Source organism: Drosophila santomea, chromosome 3R (assembly GCF_016746245.2).
Source record: "Drosophila santomea strain STO CAGO 1482 chromosome 3R, Prin_Dsan_1.1, whole genome shotgun sequence".
Lineage (NCBI taxonomy): Eukaryota > Metazoa > Arthropoda > Insecta > Diptera > Drosophilidae > Drosophila > Drosophila santomea.
In genome coordinates this window covers 23,897,598-23,915,137 of record NC_053019.2, presented here as the reverse complement: position 1 = coordinate 23,915,137, position 17,540 = coordinate 23,897,598, and the positions used below count along the sequence as shown (strand labels likewise).

The window sequence follows — 17,540 nt, the reverse complement described above, 5'->3', positions numbered from 1 at the left end:
ATATTTTATTTTTAAATAAAAATGTACTGATAAGAATTATCAAAATAACATTCCAAGAATAGCTTATTTTTCATACGCGTGCCTATTATAATAAACTGATAATGTATCAGTACGCAACAGCTTAAATATTTCGAAATGCCATAACAAATTGGAGTTTGAGGCAGTTGAAACCAAACTGTGCCAAAAAGAAGATAATACATATATACTTATATATATACTGTGCCAAAAATAATAAAATATATTTAAAATTAAATAGTGTGAAAAAAAAGTATCTAATTTTTTTGATTTTTTAATCTAATTAGTCCATTATTATTTCATATTGCGAAGTGAGTAAAGGGTATCTCTGTGGCGACTCCAGCAATTCTCGTCTTTCCCTCCGCCGTAAACGCTCTGTCAGCTCTTCAGCTCCCAGTTCTCCTTTCTTTCCGAGTCGAGTTTAGTTTGTTCCGATTCGCCGACGTGAACACACGCTTGTCGCGCTTGAAGCAGTTGGATTTTGGATTTTCCCAGTCAGAGTCGCGCGTTCGTGTGTTGTGGGCCGCTTTTGTTTGTCTCTTTTTGTGGCCAGCGATTTGGCAACCGATGCGAATAAGCCAAGTTGAGAGCAACGCAACGCCGCACAAAATCCATAAAAACAAGAAACACAAGTCGCAATTAAATGCAAATGTGTGAAAGTGTAGCAAGCATTTAACCAAAAAAAAATTAAACAAACGAAAAATCGCGGCTTCAAAGTGCGAACAAGCGCGAACAGAGAAGCTAAACAACAGTGCCAGTGCGTGATTGTTCGTGCCAGCATAAGAAAAGCCAAATAAATATTAATATTTGCCCAAGAGATCGGTGCGGAGCAGCTAACCTCACATTTAATAAAACACGTATTAAAACGGTAAGTATTTACGTCTTTACTTGTTCAGTTATTACACTTTGAACCGTGCCATCTCGCTCTGTCTCGGTATCTCCCATTCGATTTTGCTTTGTGCTAAGCTTCGCTTGGCGCGCGCTAAGCTCGGCTATCTCTTTCCCACTCGCTGATCAGTCCAATTCGCCTATAATTGCACAGGAAAAAAATATATATCAAATTGATTGCTTATTGGTGGCAATTGGCTGGCATTTTGTGGCAATTTTGACCACAGAAAGACAAAGTCAATTTGAAGTACATAAAAAAGAAGCTAAAAAATCTGTTTGAATTCATAAATGCACCAATATTATCAATAACATTAAACTGTTTTTTTCCTGTGCATATTAGCGATGAATAGCAGTAACAGTAATTGTTACCGTTGCACAATTTTCCCCAGTGTTTGTGTGTGTCACACTCCTGTGGTCCACAATTTCCGAGGTTTTTACTCGACACTTTCCTGGGAAATGTGCAAAATGCTGCAGTGCAGCAGCAAGTGCTCTTCGGCCTTGGGGAGTGCTTTCCGTTTTGGCCAACCCATGAACCAAGACAAAAAAAAAAAAAGAAAACAAAGGCACACGCACTTGGCTCAAAGCTCACGAGCCAGCATATTAACACTCCAAATTTTGGCCAAAAACCAGTTTGGAATCGACACAAACAGACACAACAAAAGTTCATTTACTACCAAAGAGAGCTTCGCTCAACAGGTTTTCATTGCGGGGACTTTTATTTGTAAATACTAAAGGTGGGAATTTCTGGGCAATGCAGTTTGGCTTTGTGCAATTAAACGAACATGATTTAGCCAATTATTTATAGAACCTTTTGGTTGAGAGTAAACAAAGTTTCCTGTTAGCTGGAAATTCCATGTAGCAGAAGGGCTCGTGGTTTTAAGACGGTTTTGATAGGGGAAAATATTCTGATTGCCTTTGTTGTTTTAAATAACGCAAATTTATACAGAACTCATCGAACAAAGGGAAATGAAATTTATGATTCGTGATAACTGACATGTTTAAAGTATCAATGATTTGATATGGAATTCCCAGACCGACAATTCACTAATCATTACGTTTCTTTTCTTAAAAATTCCCAAAATTCCCCTATAACTTATCGAGTGGCTTTTTCACCCTGCTCCTCATAAACAAATATGTTGTTGATAAGAAATCGCGAAACAAAATAGTTTATTAATTTCAGGTAAAACCCAAAATTCTTTCTGACCCTATGACCCTCCTGCTTTTAATTCATTTCGTCCGTCCTGGTTTTTCCCTTGTGCGTCCATCTCCTCTAAGCTGATAGCCTTTAAGCACTACCTCTGTATATAAGCAAAACCCCAAGATTATCAAAAGTTCAAGGATTATCGCTCAGCTCATTCTAGCTGCTTGAATTCAAGAACAATGTTTTAACAATAATAATACCTTGCAATACATATAAATATTGGTGGTACTTTTCCCAATAGTAAACCTCCTGCCATTGAGCTCCTTTTGCCTGCGGGTTTTCCGAATAATTGTAACCTGGATTTGGGTTAAGATTTTTCCTCTGTGGCCCAGATCAAAGGCACAGAAGCTTTCAAAGCGGCTATAACAATGGCGGCGAACTGAAAAAAATGTGAGTCTTCGTCTGTAAAGGTAAAACTGCGGAAGTCATTTAACAGTCTACTTAACTTCTGCCAAAAAAAAACAAGAAAGAGCCGAACGAAAAAATGAAGTGGAAAACGGCAAACTGCACACGTTCAAGATGCTCCGCTTGGGTCTTTGGTCTTGGCCACGTTAGAAAGTAGCTGTAATTGTGGCTCCGTTATTGTTATGGCCAAACCGCCACTAGTTCAACTGCGGGCGGTAAAAGTTGCCCAAAATGAATTGTCATACATAAATATTTCTGCACTGCTTGACAATGAGAAACTCATTTAAGATTCATTGTACTCGCTTTTTTAGCTGTTTTTTTTTCCTCTCATTTTTTGAGGGCGTTTGTGTCCACTCGGTTGATAACAATATTCAAAGCTGACTCCGCCGCTTTGGGTTTTACATCTGCCAAGTGTTTTTTAGCTTTCTGCTATTTCACTCTTCGTTATTGGCGACTTGTGTTGATAATTAGCACGTTGGCTTTCAGCGTTTCTATGACTGGCAGTTGGTCCGCTCAGCGGGATGAGTCAGCTTCCTAAGCTGAAAAGAGCGTTACGATCGATCCACCATATGTCTTACTCTCCCGATCTCAAATCGGCGGGCGGTTAAACCCAAAGTCAAACCAGATCGGTGACGTAAATGGGAGACGGCTACACGGAAATATCTGTTATTAAAATGATAACAACAGTGTTGCAATTTAATTATATAATATTTTCTTATATGTGCATGTCTGCTTTACACGATAATAATATGTCTTATAAATAGATTAATCTAATAAATGTATTATTATCATAGCCAGACTATAGTTATCAGCTATTCTTGCATCCGATTTCTTTCGGTGTCCCTTCAACGTGTGAGGTTTTTTACTCTCCAATCAGATTGAAATCAGATAGACCTGCTTGGCCAGTCAGCGGGCTTATTGCGTTGCATTCAATTAATTAATTCCAATTTTATTGCTTCAGCTGACCATAAAACTCGTGAGTGGAGGAAGAACCATAAGTTCCCCACTGCGACATTCTTTTGGTGGAGGGAAATGAAGTCGTTGCACTTGCTTTCACCCTAATGCCTTCATCAGCTGCACAAATGAAAAATCTCATTAATTTTCCACTGTCTGTCTATCTTTGGGTTATCTCTCTATTGTTTGTCCCCGCTCTTGTGGCCTTTATGGTTTTTTTTTCCTACCTGCGTGCAGGAGTTTTCCTTCGTGAAGTTTTTGATGGCGACATGTTCTCTGATCCGTGTCCTGTGCTCTGGTCTAGTTCATTAGATGGAGTTGGCTAATCGATTGCCATAATCAAACAGATGGCGCCAGAATGTGAATGAGACATACCAAATGAAGCCGAGTAAATGTTGATATAATAAACCCCGTGGCAGGGCCAATTAGGCCTTACTCCTCACCTGTGACACAGCCACATATTTTCTCATTTGAATAAAGAAACACGACCACAGCAGGGGAAACATTAGACGCGCCTAAACGTGGAAATTAGCGGCCACAGAAAACGGAACGAGAAAAAATTCCAAAAAATAAACATACCGAAAAGGAGAAATTTAATTAAAGCCGCATAGAAAAAATGCATAAATTTAGTCACCCAAAAAACACCCACCTGGCATGTAATATTCGTAACCTCATTGCGGCGGCAGGGGAAAGGCGGTGTAATTTTCACGGTCCCCGATCTGCAGCTTTTCACCAACTTGGCGGGTCAGTCCGGCACAATGATTAGGGTCAGCGTGGGGTGGAAAAACTCCTGCCACCCAGCTGGCAAAAGGAAAAGCAACAGCAACAGCAGAGACAGCGGCATCAGCAGCAGGTTGCCAACAATTTTTGCTTATAATTTTCCGTTTTTCATCCGCCTTTTCTTTTTGCCCCGTTTTGTTCTGGCCGAGATAAAAGCATTTGTCATTAGCATAAAATGTTCTGGCTCAGGTTTTGATCTGGAGTTTGGCCCAAAAAAAGAAAAGAAATATAAAAAATGGTAAGAATATTTGAACTTCATTAGTGGGCCAGGGAGCCCAAATGGGCACTTGGCTATAATTAAAATTTAAGCTAATTTTAATGCTCAGAAAAGCGGGCAAAGGCAAGTAGGACAGTAAGTCAGCAACAATTTGGGCCAGATATTAAAAATACCTCAAATGGTGAATGTCCAACGCTTGATTTAGCTTTAAGAATGGAACACGAAACCCAAAGTGAAAGATAATGGATTGTGTAAATGGGAAAACCTACGCTTTTCCATTGATAGGCATTAAATGATAAGAAATGCCCACGCAACAACAAGAACAGGAAGACACGTTTGTTGTAGGTGCCAGTAAAAGGCGATCGAGTCATCATGCCTCGCCGAGCACCCTTCGTAGTACCCTTGTAAACGTCTCAAGATTTAAGTAGCTGATAAGCCCAAAATATACTTAGATGACCAAGATGCCACGATAACACCACTCCCAAGGGCCAACACTCAACACTTTGCGTGGATGGTCTGCAATTAAAGGTACTTCTGCTCTGACGACTGCTACCAACGTTAATGATTGATATCCGGGCGGCCATTCAGCCTGGGAAAATGTTTGAGCACACACACAAATACACCCCATTGCCTTGACATGATCCCCAATAACCGAAAATGTCAGGAGCCAGCCCCTCGAATTTACATCAATGGCATATCTCTTGAAAATTTAATAGCACATTAAGGGCGGACAAGGACTAACATTTGCATTCCTAATGAGACTCCCGCCACGCACAACACCCACACACCCACACACCCACACACACCCAATCCATATCCACGTCCATGTCGAAACTGCAATTGGTGGGGACAGTCGGAATTATATAGCAATCAATCGCGGACTGAAATGTGTCAATATGTTGCAGACAGAGGGGCACATGGCGTGGCATGGTATCGGTATGTCTGCAATTTTTATGCAGGCTCTATAAACAATTCACTTCATCCAACAAAATCGGAGCAAGACTGATGGCCCGGGTACATGTAAATCAATACACAAACAAATTATAAATGCAAACAGAGACGGTGCCCAGATGGGGCAAATGGGCCAGACAGGAGCGAAATGTCCGACTGTTTGCACAGATTGACGCCATTAAAATCAACATATGACAGTTTTTTTTGTGGACCCTGGCCCTGGACACAAACGAATGGGAATGGGAATACGACAAATGTACATCAGTAACATATATGTATGTATGTATAAATCGAGGCCACCTTTTAGATGAAAGTCAATGATAATCGGCCAGTGACGAACCGAACCCACCGCAATCAGAACTAAAAAAGAAAAAAAAACACACAAAACCCAGACACGAAGCCAAATCTGAGCTCTTGCATGTTTTAAGCTGGCCGCTGTGTGGATCCACATAAGAGGTCGTAAAAAACAGAGTGTCATAAACATAAAATTGATTTTGATTCTTTCCTTGTCCACCGCTATCTTCTTTAGGGTCTTTCCCACTCACTCTCTCTCCTCCCTTTTGTATGGTAAAAATCTGTTTTGTGGGACAGCTTGGGGAGTGCTTAATTTTTAATCGAGTCGCGTGGGCAGACCTTCACAAGGGGCCCCTATTTAATATTGATTTCAGATGCCGAATCTAACATTCCAGTAGTACACATTAATTACTGTTATTATTAGGACACTGCGCATTAATTATGAACGAGTCAGCCAGTAGATTATATCACAAGTGTCTGAACGCCCGCTGTCCAGAGGCATAACCATAGTCATACTTTTTAATGGCCCATAAACCTGAAGGGCCAGAGAACATTATTGATATTCCCAGTGTATACCACACATGTATGCCTAATTTATGGCCCAGTCAGCACAGAAAGTTTAACGAACCTGCAGCTTAAAATCGTAACTTCTATGGCTCCCGCCCATGATGATGATGGTACGCCTATCTGCCTCGCAACAGGCGAGTTATTAAAACTGACAAGTAAGTCTGAGAGACGCCGCCGTCACACAAATATGCGAAGCTAAAGTCAAGACCCCAAATTGAAACTCGAAAATATATTACAAGACACCATACAGTGCGTCACGCATTGTTAAGGCAAGAGGAGCCTCACAGCAAGTGGCTTTACACAAAAATAGCGTAGCGTAAACGCAACTAATGCGGTCTCATGGTGAGGTAATCAAGACAGAGAAAGTACAAATATTATTTGCAATAAATACAAAAATAAAAGTCAGTGGAGAATGCTGATTTATTGTTGTTTCATAAACGTGTAAAAACAAAAATATATTCATCATGAACTTTTAGACATGAAAACTTAATGGTTTCCGTCTTATAAATTGCATTCAAATATATACACTATACATTCTCCAGAATACATACTTCTCCAGAACACCTATAGCCCCGAAACGCACTGTACTTGGAGCCAGGCTTAAGCAAATGCCATTAGGAAATGACTGTGGCTTACTCACACATAACGGGGTCTTCTTCGGTTGTTTACGTCGTGATTGCCGCATTGTGGCAACACCTTTGATGCCGCTGCGCATGCGCCGTGAAAAACTCGCGAGGAATGCATTTTCCAATAATTTAGTTAGCGCGATAAAGTGGGAGATGAAAATTGAGGCGGCCCACTTGAACCTAATGCGATTTTGTGGCCGACCAATTTACTGATGGATCGGATCTACCTCGGTTATGTTAATCGAGGAGGGAACCTAGCGTGGGAATCTGGCCCATCAGTGCCTAACAGCTGAGATTTCCACGTAAGCCGCTTAAGCCGAAGGAGGAGTGGGATGGATGTGATTTCTTCTTTCGCCGCCATCGCCACTGGCAAACAGACGAGTCCAATTTTGGGCTCTGAGCCATTTGACAAATAAGACTTTTCATGTCGACATCAGCAGCAGTAGCAGCGCGTTTCGTTTCGTTTTGTAATTATTTTGCCAAGCAGCCAAAATGAAAAGGAAAATTCTGTTTTCATGAAAACTGTCAGAGGCCAAAACTAGAAGCAGACACAAGATAAATAAAGCAATGCTTATTGCTGTCCTTTGGCTGTGTGTTTGTCATGAAAACAGGACCAAACAAAAAACAAAACAAAAGCAAAAAACCAAAACGAAAACGAAAAAAACAGAAGGCTGGCAAAAGAAAATGAAGCTCTAGAGAAAACTTTCATCGTTTGGTCGAGAAAATTAATTAAAAGATAATGACGAATTCGCTGTTTGAGTTCTAAACACATACATACACACAGAGAGAGTTATATATATTTTGTCAGAAAGCAATTAGAAGCGGCAACCAATTATGCGAAATAGTTTACCCAGGCAAATGCCCCTTAAACTCTGGGTTCTTTGGGGTCCTGGAGTCCTGGGGTCCTGGGGTTCTGCGGCTTTGGCCTATCCCCCAATCGGTCTTATCCGTGTCAGCCCGCCCAAGTCACCCTGATGACCTGTTTGCATGTCTGCCACTTTGCCTGTCGACACTGACGCGCTGCCATGCTAAATATTGATCAATTATGTCGGTCCTGTGGGTAAACTTGGCAATTTCAGCTGTCCCTGGCAAATGCATTCGCACAATCCATCAACCAAGTTTGCTCTAATCCAGTACATTATATTCTTTCTTTTTTTCTGTTTTATTTGCAGGTAAGCAGAAGCAGTGAGAAGCTTTAAATATCCAAAACTGGGTCCATTCTTTATTTGCCCCTCCTTTGAGTGTGAGTATCCAAGGATTTATTTTGAAGTTGCTTCGTTTCCTGCCTGTTCAAACGAATGGAATTTGCTTGTGTTTATCGCATTTCAATTGTCTGCAAATCGCTCTATTTATGAGAACCCAAGCATAAGCTGGTCATGAATCTGTGTGAACATAAAACTTTCCCACACAAATTCGACCTGTCATCCAGGGGGCATGGCTGGCATGCTGGCAGGCTTTGGCCGCAGGATAAGTGCATAAATATATAAATGAATATTTAAAAAGCTTTTCAAGAATTATTTAAATACGCCATCTAAGTCCCCCTGGGCTCTCAGTCGATTGTACATATGGATGGCAGGCTCTGGATGTTGCGAATTAACATCTGAATGTTTGCCCCAAGCGCACTACATTCAAATGTTTGCCGGGCATTTAAGTAACGTCGAGCTAAAAACTTCCTCTGACATTCATTTCTTTCATGGAGCTGGAAGCGCTTTTTGTGTTGTTGCGGCTGCCAGATAAGCAGATAAGCCAAGTTAAGGGGATTTTCATGAAGATACAGAGGCAATACGGAAATTTCACGCCTCAACAGAATATCGATTAGAATTGTCCAATTTCAATTATCATCTAGGCGCAGGGGCGCGCACGGAAAATGAAAAGATTTTCCCAGATGATGACAACGATAATGAGCAATGGGCGGGCATTTTCGGACGGCCCATTCGAGCGGGAAACATGGAAAACGTGAAACGTGAATTGCATAAAATTTAACACTAAATAGCGCCGAATAACCGAAAAAAAAAATGCTGACTTTCAGTGGAGTCTCAAATTGGGATTCTCGAGCGCGCGCCCCTTCTGTCGATTGATGCGCCAATAAAATGAAATAAAACAAAATTAATGAGCAGCCGTTCGTGCTGAGCCAGCACAGCATTGGAAAATTGCGCAAAATAAATTAAATTAAGCGTTTGTTTCCCAGGATTTTTCGTTCAAAATCGAATTGCGACGAGTCGAGTCGAGCCGAAGATGTATGGCATTTTAAAAAGTTTTAGCCCAATTTAGCGCAGTTGATTGTAAATAAGTACATACAAATACATATATATATATATGTACGTACCTACTCACAGCATCTCAAAGACGACATCTTCAAAAGCAAAGCAAATCGAAAATCGTGACAGGAATGCATGAGAGCCGACTTTCCCAGGGGCAACTGATTTGGAGACTGCTCCAGACTGGCCCTTTTTCACTCCGGCTTATTTATCCTTAGATCGCCTTAATTGCAGCACACAACGGCACACATTTGATTCAATCAAACACAGTCATTGACTTTGTGTCTTATTATTGCGCCTTTCGCTTACTTTTTTTTTTTGCAATGACTTCTTCGTATAATTGAAATTGCTTTTACTTTTCTCCTCGATTCCTTTTTTTTTTGGTAAGGGGAATGGGGGGAAGGGGGAGGTCGATCTGGTTTGAAAATTTATTTAAAACGAAAGCATTTTCAATTAATTTCCCAGCAGCGGTTTTGGTGCCAGCCGACAACACCGCAAAACAGCCGCAAAGAATTTTATTTATTTATATTGAGCTCGCTGGAGCAAAAGTGTCAAAGGACGCAGGACGTAGGATGCGGGACGCAGGGATTGAGGACCCCTCGGAGTCCTTTCCTTTTTGCTTTTCATGTAGATTTTATTTGCGACAAGCAGCCGCGAGTCAACAAACATAAGCACACACCCATACCCATTCCCATACCCATACCCAGGCCAAGAAATTGAATTTTACATGTATTTTTAATATTTACCAAGCGGCAGCAGCCCAGCAACAACAATAAAAACCGAAAGAGACTTGTTTGTCTTGTTTTTGCGCCCCAAAGGCAGCTTCAGTTTTTGATGTATGAATACCCTTGTTCCAGGACCCCGGGTCCTGAAACTTGCTGTTGGAGTTTACGTTTAAGGGGTAACACAGCTGCAGGTTTTATTTTTTAAGTATAACTTTTTATTATTCTTTCCGATTTCCTACGGGCACTCTCTGTGTGTGTGTGTGTGTGTACAATTACATTTGTTGGTTACTTTGTTTAAGCTTTGTTCAATCGATAGTGTTAAATATTCTAAAAAAAATATAGGTTGGCTTCAGTTAGCAATTTACTAACGCGAAGGCAAATTTAATACAATTTTATTTTCAGTTATATTAATTTAATAAATTCATTTATTAGGATATTTAATTTAGAATTTGATTATTTTCCGAAGGATACTCCTCATTCGAGACTGTGCTGTCAGTCAGCAGGCTCATCTGCATCCTTTTTACCGCCGAGAAGGAAAAAATGAAGACAAAACATATTGAATTTCACCGCTGTCTGTCGGTTCTTTGCCGCTTGGCCCGCGCTTTGTTATCATTTTTTTTTTTGGGGTCCCACTTGCCATAATAAAATGGAAAATATTTGTTAACGTTTTTATGCAAATCAATGACGCTGGCTGCGAACTAAGCAAGCGGCATTGCCACAGAGGAGATGCAGGCATCTCAGAGAAGGCCCACAAAAAACGGGGGGTGTGCGAATTTATAATAAAATTTTGACATGGCGACAGAACAACTTGACAGCCATAAAACATCAAAAAGTTATCGCTCCATCGCCATCGCCATCGCCATCCGCATCCCGAGTCCCAAGTCCTGAATCCCTCTGCATCAGCCTCGGGCGGATGGGATGGACATGTGTCCTGGCTCCTTGGAGCAAACCGTTTTCTTACAAGTATTTTCTGCTGGTGCCGTTCGAAAATTTAAAATCAAGAAAATGCGGGAATTACGTTTGTTTCTCCCTTCTTGGGTCTTCACGGTTTTTTTTTTGTTCTTGCGCTGTGTGGCCCTTGTTTTCATCATCAGCAGTGAAATGCATAAAGTTTTTCGCAAAAGTTGTTGGTCTGGATTTGTTTGTCGCAAAGGGTCGAGAATGGATGGCAGTGAATGGAAGTGAATGGCAGTGGTGTGGAGTGGAGTGGGATCGAACAAGGAATGGGTAGAGCCGAAGGATCTGGAGATTGTGAAAGTTTACCCCGCTGTTCGCTGGGATTTTCCAGGGGTATTAGCGTTGTTAGCCCCACGTTTTGCCTGTGTTATACTTGATTTTGCCTTCCTTTGCCTTGGTCCCTTTCCCAATTTCGAGTACCCTCTCTCTCCCTTTCTCTCTCAACTTTCTTGGTACTTTTCTTTTTCCCACAGTTGACTTGACTTGACTTTGCCTTTGGCCCTGGCGTGAAATTTGCCATGGTGCGTATGTGCGTTTTTGGGGCAAGAGATTTGTCAGCGCAAGTCAGAAAGGCTCGGCAATCTTTTTCTTGCGGTTAGAGGCGAAACCAATTTGTAGATTTGAAAAGTTTCTCTTGAAAACCGTTAACAGGACACTTTGAATATTACAAGAATGAGGGGATGAGAGTCCTTCACGACATCTTGGCACTTTTTTTATGCTTTTTTTTTTTGTGACACTCTGCGGCTGGAAGGACAAGCGAATAAGTTGGCAGGCAGCTGACACAGAACGAGAAGTTCGCTTTTATTAGCTGCGAGAGACCCTTCAAGTATCTGGTAATAAGTTTTCAAGATTTTCCCTGATAACCAAGAAAACGGAGATGGACTTTTACTCTCGGATTCCTGCATTCTTTTGTGCCCCAGTCACTTGGTAAACTCCATGCTCACATTTTTACCATGCCCCTTCAAACGAGGCAAATATAAATTCCGAGATTAAAATCTATATGGTGTGCATATTTCGCGCACCTTGACTTGTTTGTTTTTTTTTTTATACCGAGCGCCCTCTATGCTTCTTTCACATTCAATAAAAAAGCATAATTCTGGTTTTACAACGCGAGGCCGCCAAGGATAATGCCTTGAATCGCCATACCAACGCACAGCGACTGTGATGGCAAACACATTTCCTCGTCCAACTGTTTGCATGTGCGAGTGTGTGATAAAGGGGATTTAAGATTCAGTGTACGATAAATTGCGGTAAAAGGTGTCTCTCATTCCGGGCAACAAGGATCCGGATCTGTATCCTGCGGCCGTGTTTTTGCTGATAGCCAAAATCTTTCGCATTGAAAACATGATTTTTAACTGGCAGAGCTGAAAGGCGAATACGACAGCCTTGTGCCTGTACCTTCGTGTGTGAGAAGGCTGTTTGCATGGTGCACAAATGAAATGAGATTTCCCAGCAGAGATAGAAATACTTACTCACTTACAGATGGAAAAACGTTGTTGTGCTTACTCATATTTCATGTTTACTTCCGATTAAAAGTTCTCAATTACTCAAGTTATTAAATACAAGTTTAAAAATTTTCTTGAATGAAAGCATTTTAAGTATTTGCTTGCTGCCTTAATATTAGGTAATATAATATAATTCTTCTTTTTCCTTCCTTTTTCTCTCTGTGCACAAGCACGCACACAAACGCGCAGGCAGAGTAACGCACACACATTCAAAGCAATATACGTTTTCTCATTCAGGTGGAGCATATGAGAAATTCTCAATTTGAATGCAAACATGTTGGATTATTATGATTTTCTTCCTACCGTTGGCAGTTTTTCTTGTTAGTTTGCTTGCTGGCTGGGTGGCTGGCTGGCTTTTTTTGTGCTCCCAATGTGTGGTGGATCCTAAGCCCCAGCTCCTGTATATTTTCTGTGTGCGGAATGCCTTTGCTAGCAGCAATCTTTTTTTTGCACCGTGCTGTGTGACAAGTATTAAGTGCAATCAAAAGAAGATTTACAAGCGTCATGAATGAAATATTTGCACCACATATGGCCGCACACACGAACGATTCACAGATTGTATCTCTGTTTCTATCTGCAGCCGCATCTGCAAAAGTATCTGCACTTGCGCATAAAAAAAACCCATTGCACATGGCTTCATATTTATGGTTGCCCAGCCCATTATACCAAATACCAAACACTTTGTCTATCTTGATCAGTCGCAGGCGGCTTTAATTATTGATTATGACACAGAAAACCAGACAGCCGGGGGATGTAGAAGTCAGGAGGGGTCAACTGGCAAAGTGAAAGGATGCGACATCGAGTTGTGGCAAAAAAAAACTCGCTAATAAATTTGTAGCTCTTTGGTACGTGAAAGCGTGGCTTTTGGCTGCTTGCTTGTTTTCGTTTGTGTTTCGGCTCTTTGGGGTTTCGTTACATTTTCCCAGGCGGCGGGAAAGTCGCATGACTTTTGAATAACCTTTCCCACAATTGTTTGCGCTTGTTGTGCACCAAATTGCACATACAATTGCCGTAGACTCACTGGATTCGCAGCTTCAGATACGGGATTTATTTAGCTTGTATTCGTGCCACAGTTGATTGGCGCAACTCGCTATCACATATTCGCATATTCATGATGACACACACATACTCGTATGTATGTAGTACATATGTGCATGCATAACTAAGCAATCCAGTTGGCAAACTGAAGTTCGCCTCCATGATTTAGCAATTGAGACGACTACGATGATGACGACGAGCCACGATTAAGATGCGCCATCTGGCTGGATTACATTGAATTGAGTTTGGGGGCCATAATTGATGGCTTTCCAATTCACAGGGACTCGCAGCAGCCGTATGGCTTAAAAGTCGATATCCACCCGAGCCTTTGATGTAATACAATGCGCGCTTCTCGCTTTTGACACTCCCCAAAAATTAATGATCTGGCAAGCCGCAAAAACCAAGCGAATTCGAGTGTGGCTCTGGATGGCAGTTAATAAACGAGCACCAAACCAGCGCTCATGAGTGGTGGCTCTTCTGGTTTCACTTGGGTTTTAGCTTTTGCAGCAGATTGTTCATTTTGAGTGGCACTTCTTTAATTAATAATCCATTGCTTGCTGATAATGGCAAAAACGAAGAGTGCCTCATTAGCATGAAACAAAAAGCCAAAACCGAGATGCTAGATTTTTAAGATGAGTTATATTCTAGTGTTTTATGAATGCTTACAAATATTTGAAAAATAAAAGTTGAAAGCATTAAATATTTTTTTTTTTTTACATTCACCTACATTTTTTGTACACATATGTACGCGTAATCTTTACTTGCCTTCAATGAATCATATCCGAAAACGATTCTTGATATCGAGCTGTCAATGTTTCTTTGCCGTTAAAAGTTCGACTTGAGCAGGCATTTAGAAAGCGATTTGTTCAAACATTTTTTCGGGCACTTATCGGAAGTTAATGGCTGCGCTGATAATTCCCCAAATTGCCTCTCTTGTCTTTAGAGCATAATTTACGCATCGTCGCTGGCGAAATGATGTGTAATATGTATATGTATATACTATGTGTGCCTCAGCTGGCATGTGAGTGGCTCGTAAAATGGCCGTCCACAAAAATACAAAAAATTGGGCTCGAAACGGCAGTAAAAATCGATGCAATCCAGATATACACCGCTGCCATATACGGCACATTTTGTATGTGTGTATTTTGCAGAAATTTAAAGCGTGTTCGTTCGGACGAAGACCGGCGCAAAATAATATGCTAAGGTTTAAGGTAAAATGCGGAGCGCACGGCTGTGGCAAACACACATTGCGCATACGCCGTGTTAATTTGCATTGTTATCAGACGCCGCCACTGCGGTTCGCTGATGCGCATCCTTAGCGGCATGGCCACGTCCTCACAGCCGTAACGTCTCTCCCCTCAACTCCACTCCAGACCACGTGGCGTATGCGTAACTCCATACACGTCGGTTTGTTTTTATGCCATATGCGTATGTGTATGTGTATGCGTTATTAAATTTATTTGACTTGACGTGCTCATACACATACACAACATACACGCTCACCCACACAGAGAAGAAGGCAACAGCAGCAGAGTAGAAAATGAAATGAGGATGAGGATGAGAATGAGGATGCGGAAATGGCTACACAAACATCGGCAACGGACGAAACAGACGGAAGTTGCGTTACGGATTCCAAGGTTTCGGATTCCAAGTTTTGCGGCTGCTGGTAGCTATGCAACTGCCCCAACTGTTCTGCCTTAACGTACATTTCTCATTCTCATTTAATATTTAAATTGCTTGTGGTTAAAATATCTCATGTGCTCTTGTGGCAATTTATATTTTAAATTATTAATTCTGCCTTATTACGTTACATACGAGTACAACCTTTTTTCTTGCTCTCCCCCAAATTCTCTTTACCATTTTGCCAGCTCAATTTCAAGCTCGACTTCATATTTATTCAAAAACATACGCCATTCCCATGCCCATGCTCAAACATCAGGTCACATGACTTAGATATCTTTTGGATGGGGGGCGGATTTGCTTTTGGGTTGGCAATTGAATTTGGTCTCTCGTTGGATTTTCTATTTGCATTTCAAAAGGAATTTTCAATTAAAATGTCAACATAATTTAGAATTATTTCTCGTATCTATTCCACTCGCTCATGTAAATGGGGATCTAGGCTGAATAATTTAATTTTAACTTGTTTTCTATTCTTTCAAGGAGATTCGTAATAGCCTTGGAGCAAAACTAAAATTGCATATTGTGTAAACAAGAAATATAACAGAATTACCTCTCAGTATTTGCATGTATCTTAAGTGTTTCTTTCGAATTTTATTGCCTTCGATTTTTGCCGTAGCTTATTTCTTATCCATTATTTTTATGTTTGCTCTCAAAAATGTAATGAACTTCAAAAATATATGTGTATTTTTGTCCAGTTGTATTCAACACAAGCCTTTGATTTATATTCCCTTACTGATAACCCATGCTTGATTATATAAATATCGGTTAAATGCTTTTTTTATCATTCTTGTGTACTCGCTTTCTGTACATGGATGTAAAAGCACTCTTTGATATTCATTTAAACTGAATAAAGGCAGATAAGAAGTGGCTGCTGCCATGTACAACTCAGTTGCTCTGACTATCAGTCTGAAATTCCCGCAACCCCCTCACGACTACATCCATATCGTTCTTTGTGCCTGATGGGTATTAAAAACAAATACATTTTGTTCATGGCGGCATGTCAAAAGTTTTTCGGGGAATATTTATTTCACAGTGGCTTATAAATGCTTTACATACCGTCGTTTTCAATTCTTTTGCATCCCACATTTTTTCTCTGTGGATGGAAAAGTTCTTTGCTTTCATTCGCATGAGTCGCATGTGAATTTTATATCCTTTATTTACGCATAACTTTTCCTCACGCGTTGCGCAACCAAAGTTTGTAAAACCGCATAAATGCAATTCGCAGAAGTTGCGCGTTACTAGAATGGCTGATGCAAATGAAACTTAAATTTGTATTCATATAAAAAGCATATTTTATGTTTTTTAGTTTTTCATAAGCTGAACTCCACAAAATGGTCAACACGTCAAGTTTATGGGTTTTGTTATTTAAGCAGATAAACGCGCTAATTGGTTGGCATTATTTTAAGCTGCCTTCGTATGTTGCCTTATACCAATTTGGCATTAAAGCTCATCAAATGCTTATCTGCTATCAGCACCCAGACAACTGCTAAAAGCTACAGATCCTGGCCACGCATTAGGATACCCAGGCTCACGTACACAAAAAATAAATGGAAGCCTTAATAAAAAAGGAAATGTCGCATAATCGTGTGTGTATGGTTGTGTGTGTATGTGTGTGTGACAAATGATACGAAGCCCTCGGGAAAGAAGGTTTAACAGTTCATAGAACCCCAAAAGCAGACGCCCAGTATTTTTCATTAGGCGCGAAAAATATTAAACAGACGGCAGGCAGAAATTATTATCCTGAATCTGGCAGCCAGCGGTGGCGTTGATAACAAATTACGTATACGCATCACACATACGCCGCGTTGTCGCTGGAAAGCTCATCAGCGGGTGCTGGCATTCCGCATATTTCTTCTTTTTCTTCCCCGCCCGTTTATATTTAAGCATCGTTTTAGCCGCAACTCGAGGCAACGTCTGGCTGTGGCAGTTGGCCCTCTAAGCTGTTGTGATTGTCAGTTGCGTTGCTAAGCTGTTTCAGCCGGAGCTAGGGAAAAATAAGTAGGAGGACTAGGAGGAGGAGCAGAAGGACTAGGAGGAGGAGGAGCAGGAGGACGATGGTGCCATCATCAGCAAACAATTGTTTACTCTGCCAGCGATGCGTGTGCTCGGTTCCTCGGGCACTTTATTATATTTGTAATATGTATTATGACATTTCTTTTATGGGCTTTTCCCTCTTACCCGATGATTTGTCGATCGAGCAATCGGCACGGCGCAGTGCGTTAAGCATTTATTAAGCCCAAATGTGAGGGTGGCATAAAAACCAAGTTATGGCTACCACCCAAGCACACGCAGGAAGTGGGCGTAATTGCGTTTCTATGTTTGCTATTTGTATGCCTTCATGTGTTCATTTCCGCACGCAAATAAACAGGATAAAATCAGGCAATGGCCAGAGATTCAAGCCGAAGCCCAAGTGCCGCCATAGTACACCCCTGCTAGAAATTATTGATCGAAATACAGGAGAAAAGGGGGAGAGGGGCTA

General features: G+C 41.0%; 1 protein-coding gene across 1 annotated transcript in view; it reads left to right on the top strand.

The window, feature by feature from the left end:
* The first annotated feature begins 446 nt into the window (after positions 1-446).
* The window catches only part of LOC120454273 (protein toll), a 43,864-nt gene continuing 26,770 nt past the window's right edge, over positions 447-17,540 (top strand). Inside the window, exon 1 of the mRNA XM_039639437.2 lies at positions 447-883. The gene's annotated coding sequence lies outside the window, so the exon portion shown is untranslated. The remainder of the gene's footprint in view (positions 884-17,540) is intronic.